Here is a 12,176-nt window from a genome sequence, read left to right on the forward strand (position 1 = left end):
CATTTTCCTAACATATCAACGAATAAAACATCGTGTATATTTTGATGTCCAAATCATTATGTGCTTTGAAACAGCACATGCAACATTTGTTTAACAACCTCTGATTTTAATACTTGCATGAAACTACAAGTTTTTTCTTGGACGTAGATTTAACTGTCTATTTTGACGAGATTATATATTTTCTTGCTTGTCTAGCCAGATTTAATTTTTATTTTGTAGCTAGTCATATTCAATCCAAATTGTGGAATTTAACATGCAATCAAAACTCATGTATATTGTTTTTTTTTTAATTTGTTACGGCGCCTAATATCTGATCTGGGATCTATGTGGAATTTACTTAATCGTCTTGTCAATATATTTGATCTATCATCATCTAGGTGATATTCGACACTAATTCAAATTTTCATGAATATATCTTTCAGTTAATTATTGACCGAAAATAAATGTTTGTTTTGTTTTGTTTTGTTTTCATCATATTCTGGGCATATCCGAATTATCCTATCCGAATGAAGGAAATTAGAAAGTTGGACATGGGGTGATTGTTGACTAGATGAAGATCTTGATTCTGCAAAATCAAATCAAAATTAGGAAAGAAGTCTCTGGCGTTAGTACTCCAATGCTCAAATTAAAATCAGGAAGAAAATGAGTAATCCAGAAAATAGAAAATCTTGCCATCCTCATATCTGGCGTACTCTTTTATACTTTTTTCTGTGATCGTTCATCTACCCTTATTTAATGATATTAATTGCTAGAGGAAAGTTTATTTGTCTTAACTTTCGTGCATTGATGATAAATGTAGTGTTCTTCTTTGTCTTGACTTCCTCATATTTAATGAGAGACGACGTGTTCTCTTTTGCTTTCTTGTCTCCTCCTATGTAGTGTCATTCCTTGCGCCGGACGGGCGGTCCGAGCGGCTCGTTTCCCTGCGACCGACCCATGATGCCCCGATCAGTCAAGTGATGTCTGCTTGACCACTCCTTTGTTGACCGGGATAATTGTAAGTCCGACATTGACTGTCCGCTCAGCTACTCCTTTGCTGACCGAGATAACTGTAAGATCGGCGTTGACCATCTTGACTTTGACCGACACCATGTCAATTGACCCGTGATAGGTAGGCTCTTCCTTATCACCGCATCACAAGCCTCCCTCCAAGTATAGTCGAAGGAGGCTACAGGTCCAACTGACTGGACAGCTGGTTCTTGGCGATTTGTTACTTTTGATCGGAATGTTCGGTCCCTAATTTTCGATCAGCGCATCAACCAATGTCGCTCGGTCTCTATCTGACCATGGCCAATGGACGATCGAAGGGTCTATATGCCGAGCGGGGCAATGAGCAATGACACTTGGAGAATTCTCCAAACGCGCTTCTTTGAGCGGTCTTGGTTGTCGTAGACATCACCTATATTTCTCGAAGCTCGTGCAAATCCTTGATAATTATGACCGAGCACGCGACCATACCTTTGTAATTAAGCGCATTAAATGCTCCTAATGATTGAATGACACGTGTCTACTACTGTCGTCGCATGCCTGATGTGACAGGCGAATATCCATCGGTCCCGAGACGTATGCCATTTCGAAATGAACAACTGGATCTACTTCTAGGTTTTCGTACTGTTGAATCGAATGGTTGAGGTCGATCAGCCGCGAGGTTTATAAACTCGCGTGCTTCTCTTATTTCCCCACTTATCGTCCTCGTCTTCGTTAGTGAGCATCGCAGCATCACCATGCTTTGCCTCTTCACGATCTTCCTCCAGCGATCTCTGCAATCTTTCTAGTAAGCCATCGTCCTCCTTCAATCAAAGTTGTTCGTTGCTCTTAGTGTCCCCTTTCCCAGTCGCATTTCTTCATTGTTTCCCATTGATATTTTGTTTCGATGGCAAGCTCCTCACATCCTCATGCTTCTATCCCTGGCCTCTGGTACACATCCCTTGAGTACAGGTTTGACGGAGGTGATGCTGAGAGTTTGAGAGATGTTTTTGAAATTCTTTTTGATTACCAAATTGGCCTACCCTCGGCTTTCAACCATCCGAATGAACTACCACCCAGTTTCGTAACCTTTTTTAGGGACTAATTTGTTAGTTAGAGCCCTAGAGCCAATCATTTGATGATTGTATGGACTCATTGTATCATATTCTTGTATATTAATAAAAGGCATTTGTTTGGTTATTATACTTATTTGTATTAGTGCCAAATAGACTAAGTATAATAGCGTCCTTAAGTAGAAGGTTCATACCTATATCAATCGATTAGTTGAATCGATAGTGAGATGATATAGGAAACACTACTCTAAATCATTCCTAGTCGAGTATTAACATTCAGGGACAATGTTAATACAATAAGACTAGCATGTAGGTCAGCTCGATGACTTGATCTCACAAGTCATGGATATAGAGATATCAAGCTGACACATGGGTATGCATTAGAGAATGTATACTGAATGACCCGCCATGAGAAAGTATCATGGATCGTTATATGAGTGTCATATACTTTCTCATGTGGCTATTAGTATGACTATTAGTCCTTTGACCTGAAGTCACCATGGATCCCTACATAAGGAGTTATGTACTTTGATTTCGTCAAACGTCACCCGTAACAGGGTGGACTATAAAGGCGATTACTGGGTATATAATGAATTATGCAGAGGGATGTGAGTGATGTAGATGGGATCTATCCCTCCCATATGACGGGAGCGACATCGCTATTCTTGATAGAGTGAGACCACTAAGTGCATGGCCATGCCCAAATGAGTCAACATTAGATGTTGAGCTCATTTGATCGAGTGAGTCTACTTGGAGTTCAAGATTTAGATTGATTAGAGGATGACACGGTCTATGCCTCATATTGATCAGTCTAGATGTCTAGGATAGAAGGACAATGTCACATGTTGTGAGGAGTCACAATTAATAGTCACAAGGTGATGTCGGATCTCGACATTCTTGTAACTTGGGTAGTAATGATGTGTTGCTAGATACCGCTCATTACTTATGCTCCTAAATGGGTTTAGGGGCATTGCCAACGTTACAAGAACCTATAGGGTCACACACTAAGGGCAAATAGATGGAGACTAGGTTCATTTGATGAACCTAAATGATTAGGTTCATATGATGAACCTGTAAGACCGATGCGGACGGCTAGAAGGGGGGGTTGAATAGCCCTGAAAAATCAAACACAACCCTTTCTCGTACGATTAAACTAACACATAAAAAATAGATTAAACAGAAAATAAAGCATAAAAACGAGGCACCGAATTTGACTTGGTTACAACCGGGAAGGTTGTTAATCCAAGGATGAAGATCGCACTAAGAGCTCCTTCAGGCGGAGAAGCCTCGTTTACAGCAGTGTAAGCACAGAAAAACAGAAGCTAATCTAAACAGTGGAAGCACACAAGTGTTGTTTACAATTTCTGAACTGATGAAGAGCTTCTGGACCAAGGCGCAACTTCTCGAAGTAGACGTGTTGCGCTGCACCGATGCCCCGCAACGCTTGTCGAGAGACTTGTCTATCCTTCACCATTGGTTGAAGGTTCCGTGTGACCATGCGCTCCGGAAAGTCAACACGCTTGACTTTTTCATCGGACCGCTTCTCGGTTCTCGAGCGGGCTTCGCTCCGGCTTCTAGTCCCTCGGAATCGCCACGTGTTTCCTTCTCGTCCGCCGGCGTACTCATCTGCAGTCTTCATCCCTCGGACGCACCGCGTGTCATCCTTCTCGCTAACTGCGTCTTTTGCTCCTCGAGCAGTCTTCCACTCTGGCTTTCGTCCCTCGGAACCACCGCACGCTTCCTTCTCGCCCACCGGTATACTCTTCCGCAGCGCCTCGTCCCTCAGACGCACCATGTACCGTCCTTCTCCTTAGTTGCATCTTCCACTCGACTACCTGTGCTCCTAAGCTCCTGCACACTTAGACACCAGGTTAGAAACATACAAGACCTAACTTGTTGATCACACCAAAATAACCTTGGGGTTCCAACAATCTCCCCCTTTTTGGTGTGATCAACCCAAGTTAAGTTAGGGTTAAAATAGACATAAAATAAAATTAACTTAAATTACAATTAAGTGCAAAAGATAGAAAAAAAATTAAATCTATCTACCTCCCCCTAGACTTATACTTTCCCTTCTCCCCCTTTGATCACAAAAAAATGGGGTTCCAAGAAAAATAATCTAAGGGTTAAAGACTTAGAAAAGTATTTCTAAAAAAATCTAAGTTTTTAAGAAATTTAGAAAAATTTTCTAAGTAATTAAAGCTGAGATTTCTAGTTTCAAGAAAAAAGTTCTTAACTTAGGAAAAAATAATTTTTGAGAATATTTCTAAGTATATAAATAAAATCCAAAAAAAATTCTAAGTAGGTAAATTGAAATAAAATATTTTGAATAACCTTTTTCAAGCACTAATTAATTCTTGTATTAATGCTTCATTAGTAAGTTAATTAAACATTTATTTCAATATTTTGGCTTCCAGGTCGTGGCGAGGCACTAGGCCTTCTTGGTTATTGGAGCAACAACCACTTCCTTAGACAAAGCCTCATAAAGAAATTCTTTATTTAATTTTCTCACTTAAAGCGCTAATTTTACTTTTAAAATTAATTTAAGCATGATTTAGGAACCCAATATAGGTTCCAACCTACTGGATTAACTAAAAAGTTTTTAGGGACATATTTTCTAGAGATATTTTTGATTTGTCCCTTGTGATATCTATAATACCAATTCAAATTATTGAATCTTCTAAAATTAGATGAGCAAGCAGAGTTTTTCAAGTTTTCTACTTGGATTTTTAAATTTTGAATTTCTAATTTTAATTTTTCATTTTCTAAATTTGATTTATCTAGCATTTCTAACGGACAAGATGTAGCTAATATTGCTTTTAAATCTTTATTTTCATTTTCTAATTTGCAGCAATCTTTTGTTAAAATTTTAATGAATTTAAACATTTTATTAGGAGGAAGAGATCGTACCTCACTTACCTTGTCGATCTCGTTGTCGGTTTCTCCCCCTGAACTGCTGCTCTCTTCGGACGTGGCTCCCCCTTCATTGATGCTTTCGATGCTCATTTCGGAAGAGCTTGATTCGCAGTCGTCGTCTTGATGACTCGCCATTAACGCGAGCCCGGAGAACTCCTTGACTTCTGATTCCGACGACGTATCGTCCCACGTCGCTTTTAGGGCCTTGCGATTTTGGATAGGCTTCTTACCCTTATCCTTCCCGTTGTTCTTCAGTTTAGGGCAATTGTCCTTGACGTGCCCTTCTTCATCGCAATGGTAGCAGCGGATGGTTCTTTTCTTTCTCCCCTGCGGATGGTTAGATTTCCTAGATTTACAAATATTTTTAAATCGTCTTACCATCATTACCATTTCCTCATCGTCGAGAGAAGATTCTGACTCAGGTTCGTCTCTCGAAGCTTTAAGGGCGACATTATACTTGGGCTCCTTCGGACCTGCACATCTTGACTCATGCACTTCAAAAGTTGAAAAGAATTCGTCTAATGAAATTTTTTCTAGATCTTTTGAAATGTAAAAGGCATCTACTAGTGATGCCCATTTTGAGTTTCTAGGAAAGGAATTTAGGGCATACCTTAGCGAATCTCGGTTACTTACCTCTTCTCCGAGATTCGTAAGTCTGGTGATGAGTTCCTGAATCCTCGAGTGTAGATGTGCAATTGTTTCACCTTCTTCAAATCGGAGGTTTGTAAGTTGGTTACGAAGTAAATCCTGTCTTGCAAGTTTGGCTTCGGATGTTCCTTCGTGTAACTCAAGGAATTTATCCCAAAGCTCCTTTGCCGAGTTGTAGGTACCGACTCGATTGACTTCTTGTGTTGGAAGTACACTTAGCAGATGAAATTCTGCTTTCTTGTTTGCCACGTGGTCAGCCTGCTCCTTCTTTGACCATTGATTTCTTGCTTTGCCTTCGGTGCTTCATAGCCAAATTCCATTGTTAGTAATAAACCATAATCTGTTTCAAGAAATACCTCCATTCGCTTTTTCCAGCTAGCGAAGTCCCCCTTGAATTTTGGTGCGTGGATGTTGGATCCGCCATCTTGTTGCTTCGTTCGGCGGTTAGTCCTCCCTCTCTGATACCACTTGTAAGACCGATGCGGCTAGAAGGGGGTTGAATAGCCTGAAAAATCAAACACAACCCTTTCTCGAACGATTAAACAAACACATAAAAATAGATTAAACAGAAAATAAAGCATAAAACGAGGCACCGAATTTGACTTGGTTACAACCGGGAGGTTGTTAATCCAAGGATGAAGATCGCACTAAGAGCTCCTTCAGGAGAAGCTCTCCAAAGTAAACAGAGCTAATAAAGGAAGCACACAAGTGTTGTTTACAATTTATGAAAAAAGCTTCCGGACCAAGGCTATATTTATAGCCTTGGTCGGGCGCCTGAAAGGCGCCCCGGGGGATAATTTTATCCCCAACGTTCAGATCGAGATAATTCTCGATCCGGTCAACACTGCTCAGGCGCTTGAAGGGTTCCCCTGACCGAAATCAACACATCATCCGGACTTCTCGGTTCAGTCTTGGTCCGGTTCTTCCGCTCCGGATCGGCTCGTTTGGGTGATCTCCGGAAAAGGGCTCACCCAACCCAACTTCCGGTCTTCTCGAGCGTGCTTCCTCCCGGCTTCTCGTATTGCCGCGTGTTTCCTTCTCGTCCGCCAACATACTCATCCGCAGCCTTCGTCCCTTGGCTCCCTAGCTGCGTCTCTTGCTCCCGAGCAATCTTCCGCTCGGCTTTCGTCCCTCGGAACCACCGCGTCGCCGGTGTACTCTTCCGCAGCGCCTCGTCCCTCGGACGCACAGCGTGCCGTCCTTCTCGCTAGCAGCGTCTTCCACTCGAGTACCTGTGTTCCTAAACTCCTGCACACTTAGACACAAGGTTAAATACACAGGACCTAACTTAACTTGTTGATCACACCAAAACAACCTTGGGGTTCCAACAGAACCAAATTGGATTAAGAGTAATCCAAAGTAGGATAATTGAGTTGGACTCAAGTTGGTTCATGTGTTAAGTGAGTCTAATTTGGACTTAGACTCATTTAATTAATTTAATTCAATGAATAGAGATTCATTAAATTAAAATTGGCTTGAACCAATGGTTAGATTAGATCAACCAAGGGATAGAAGTGGTCAAGTTTGACTTGACTTAAGTAGGAAGATGAAGAGTCATGTTTTTGACTTGACTTTGACTTGACCAATGCCACATCATCAAGGCCTCTTCATTTGGTCAAGTTTGACTTGACCAAATGCCACCTCATGGGAGTTACCAAGAGTTGTGACTCTTGATATTCCATGGGGGTTACAAGGTTTAATGTGGCCGGCCACTTTGAGAGTAAAATGAATGTTTTATTTTTCATTCAAGGCTAATTGATTTTCATCTTCTTCCTCTTGCTCACAATTCTTCTCTCCCTCTTCTCCTTCTTGCCGAGACCTTGCTTGAGTGCTAGCACACTCTAAGGTTTCTTCTCCATCTCTTGCTTGTGTGGATACAAATAGAGAAGTGTCTACTTTGACACTTTTGAGATCCGGCGAACCAAGGACAAGCGGGATTGCGAAGGGCTTTGCTACAAAGGTATAAATGGTTTATCCTTATGTAGATCTACTGTAGATTAAAGTTTTCAAACTTGTACTCGTACTTTCGTTCGGTTTTACCTTGCACGAGATCCGTGGCTTGGGCGATTCGGGGTTTCCGCGACGCGAAAAGCGGTTTTCGCGGCCCGAAAAACCAAACAGTGGTATCAGAGCCACGTGCAAGGCTTGTACGAGTTTGTTTTTATTTTTATGAAAAATAAAACCTTCTGTGATTTTCTGTAAAAATTAGTTTTTTTATGATTTTATGGGTAATTTTTCCATAGAAGCGAAGCACAAGTGTCTCGGCACTTGTAGGCTTCGGCTACCAGAAAGATCTTTCAAAACCGGCTTCGTTTTGCCCCAAATCCATTTGGGACAGCGGGCTTGGGTGCCATTAGATCGCAAAGGAGCAACTCACGATGGTTAGATCGTGGGTAGGGATACTCCCCCTAACCCCGCAAGGGGATTTGCTCCGCGATCGCACCCGAAATCGCTAAAAACGAACCCGCCGAGAAGATTTTTCCGAAACGGCAATGTCTCGACCCAAATCGTTTTGGGACAGCGGGTTTAGGAGCTGTTGGATCGCAAAGGAACCCTTGCGATGGTTAGATCATGGTGTGGGGCGATGCCCCTGGGAAGGGATCCGCTTCACGATTGCGAAACCGCTAAACGGACCGGGAAATTTTATTCGTAAAAATTATAAAAATTAATTTTAAAATTATAGAAAATTATGAAAAATATATAATTTTGAATTATATATTAATTTGTGATAGTCATGGCCCAAAGCCCAATATGATTGGTTGTGTTGTAATTCATAATACGGCCTGCGTGCCGTTGTGTGTTTGCGAGTGTTGTATTATATTCGCGACCTGCGCGTCGTGCCTTATCTTATTTTCTTGTTGTAAATTAGATCTAGAATCGAATGTAACTCGAGTTTCAAATTGTAATGTACAAATTGGAGCGGTGGAGGGTCAACACGAGACGGAGTTCCGAGGCGGGCACGAGCAACACAAGGTGGTCAAAGGGAGTAGCTTGAAGAAGCTGTTGACCCTAGGTTGACCAATTGATCTTCTCATTGGCTTGAGAAGATCGTAGTAGGGTCATGACTAAATCACAAATAGATTAATTAATTGCTTGTGTATGTGATGCATATTTAATAAGTAGTTAATTAATTAGTGCCTTATGATTAGATTAGATCTAAGTCGTGCACATGATGCACCCTTGCGATTAGATTAGATCTCAGTCGTGCACAAGATGCATCCCTTCTCGATTAGATTAGATCTCAATCGACTTAACTCTAATGCCTAACCGTGCCGTGATACCTATCACTACCTCGATCATATGTATTGTTGAATCTGCCAAAGCAATACATATTATCTTGGTAGGATACGGAGGGACAATCTTGGTCCCGTCTATCAACGCATGGGTGAATACAAACTCAATTAGATTGAGTATTCATAGTTACTCGGTTGGATCGAGTCAACTATAGGCATTCTTCCAATAGTTGGAAAGATAGATCAATATCACATATTAACTCTCGGGCGTATTAGCCAAAGCTAACTCGAGTTTTAATATAAATGCGGATATTGATTCTATAAACAAGAGTTGCATGGAGATGTAATTGGTAATCGTTACCTCACCGATCATACTAAGCCTTGGGCGATTAGCCAAAGCTAACTCAAGGGTTAGTATGATGTGGATCTTGTCCCACAAGAATTATAGAATTCAGAAGCATCATTTAATTAAAAGGCCTAATTAAATGATTTTAAAGAATATGATATTTATTTCTGATTTTTTTTTGTAGATAACCATGACATCGAACACGAATTCCTTCTCTCCAATCCGCCCTTGAGAAGGACAAGCTCAACGGAGCGAATTTCCTGTGATGCAAGAACTTGAGAATAGTTCTCACCCAGAGCGAGTCAGACGCTCGAGCCCCATTCCGGATGCTCCTCCGCCAATGCCCCATGAGTCGGACAAAGATGCTTACAAGAAGCATCAAGACGACGCATTAGATGTGTCCTATCTAATGCTCGCGACCATGAACTCGAGCTTGAAGCAACATGAGTTGATGGGCGCTTTTGATATGGTTGAGCATCTTCGCCAACTATATCGTGGACAAGCGAGGCATGAGAGATTTGAGATCTCGAAGGCACTGTTTCAGTGCAAGATGTCGACGGGTCTTCTGTAGGTCCTTATGTACTCAAGATGATTGGGTACATAGAGAACCTACAAAGACTGGGTTCCCACTTGGCCAAGAGCTGGCCACTTGATCTTGCAGTCCTTGCCAGATAGCTATAGTCAATTCGTTCTCAACTATAACATGAACGAGATTGACAAGCCACTGCCCGAGCTACTTAGTATGTTACGAATGCTCAGATTAACCTTAAGAAGGTTAAGCCCATTCGATGGTCCGAGCACAAGGGCAAGGGCAAGCCCAAAGGTAAGGGAAAGTCCCAAACCAAGGGCAAAGGCAAGGCTCGAAGCCTAAAGGAGGGGTCGCCAAGGATGCTACCGCTTCCATTGCGGTCACTGGAAGAGGAACCGCAAGGTATACTTGGAGGATCTGAAGAAGAAGCGAAGTGAGACTTCCACTTGAGGTATATATGTTATAGAAGTCAATCTATCTATTTCTACATCATGGGTATTAGATCGGATGTGCTTCTCACATTTGTACTGATGTGCGCCGAGAAATAGCAGAGCATTGGCAAAGGGAGAGTGGACCTACGAGTAGGCAATGGAGCACGGGTTGTCATTGCTGTAGGAACTTATCACTATCTGCCCTCCGGGCTTGTACTAGATTTAGATGATTGTTGTTATGTGCCCGCCTTACTAAGAACATAGTTTCAGTTTCTTGTTTAGACAAGAAAGGATACTTTTATAATAAAAGACAAATGTTATATTTAAAAGATATGTTCTATTGTAGTGCACCTCTAATAAACGGACTCTATATTCTAGACCTTGAGAGCCCCATCTATAACATTAGTACCAAGAGGTTCAAGTCAAATGACATGAACCAAACCTACCTCTGGCACTTTCGCTTAGGTCATATAAATGACAAGCGCTTATCCCAGCTCCATAAGGATGGTTTGCTGGACTCATTTGATTTTGAATCATATGAGATATGCGAGTCATGCCTACGAGGCAAGATGACCAAGACTCCCTTTAGTGGGCACAGCGAGAGAGCAACTGTTTTGTTAGGACTCATACATAGTGATGTATGTGGCCCTTTCAATGTTGCTGCTAGAGGCGGTTATAGATACTTCATTACATTTACTGATGACTTCAGTAGATATGGTTATGTGTACTTGATGACACATAAGTCTGAATCCTTTGAAAAGTTCAAAGAATTCAAGAATGAAGTACGTAACCAACTTGGCAAGAGTATTAAGGTACTTGATCAGATCAAGGTGGTGAATACTTAAGCCATGAGTTTCGTGACTACTTAGCCGAGTGTGGGATTCTATCCCAACTCACTCCTCCTGGAACACCACAGTGGAATGGTGTATCCGAACGGAGGAATCGTACCTTATTAGATATGGTACGATCTATGATGAGTCACACAGATCTTCCGACATATCTATGGGGATATGCTCTAGACACGACAACTTTCATACTCAACCGAGTTCCATCAAAGGCCGTGATAAAGACACCATATAGGATATGGACTGGGAGAGATGCCCAGGTGTCTTTCATGAGGATTTGGGGCTGTGAGGCTTACGTATGACGTCAAGTCTCAGACAAATTAGGACCCAAATCCGACAAGTGCTTTTTCATTGGATATCCCAAGGAAACTAAGGGATATTACTTCTACATTCGCAGTCAGCACTGGGGTCTTTCTAGAAAGGGACTTTGTTTCTAGAAAGACTAGTGGGAGCGTTCGATCTTGAAGAAATTCAAGATGCGAACAATAGCACTCATGCCACGATGGAAATTGAACGAACCACAAAGTGTTGTGGATGATGTTGTTCCACAAGGAGTTGAGGAACAACAACCGGTTCATGTAGACATACCTCTTGGCACTGATAGGGTACGTCGTCACCGAGAGATACTCATTTCTCTTGTCGACCATGATGACATTGTGCTCATAGAGGATGAGCCTACCACCTATCAAGAAGCTGTGATGAGACCAGATTCGAGAAATGGCTAGAAGCCATGAGATCCGAGATAGAATCCATGTACACCAACCAAGTATGGACTTTGGTTGATCCACCGAAGGGTAAAACCCATTGGGTGCAAGTGGGTCTTTAAGAGAAAGACTGACATGGATGGACTTATCTATAAGGGTCGCTTGGTAGCTAAAGGTTTCAAGCGATTCATGGTATTGACTATGATGAAACATTTTCTCCAGTGGCGATGTTTAAGTCCATTCGGATCATGCTTACCATGACTACGAGATATGGCGGATGAATGTCAAAACCGCGTTTCTGAATGGAAACCTACTTGAGGATGTGTACATGACACAACCCGAGGGTTTTGTAGATCCACAAGATACTAGTAGAGTATGCAAGTTGCATAGGTCCATTTATGGACTAAAGCAAGCTTCTCGGAGCTGGAATATGTGATTCAATGCTGCGATCAAACAGTTTGGTTTCATCAAGAACGAAGATGAAC

Source organism: Zingiber officinale, chromosome 11B, assembly GCF_018446385.1.
Source record: "Zingiber officinale cultivar Zhangliang chromosome 11B, Zo_v1.1, whole genome shotgun sequence".
NCBI classification, from domain to species: domain Eukaryota; kingdom Viridiplantae; phylum Streptophyta; class Magnoliopsida; order Zingiberales; family Zingiberaceae; genus Zingiber; species Zingiber officinale.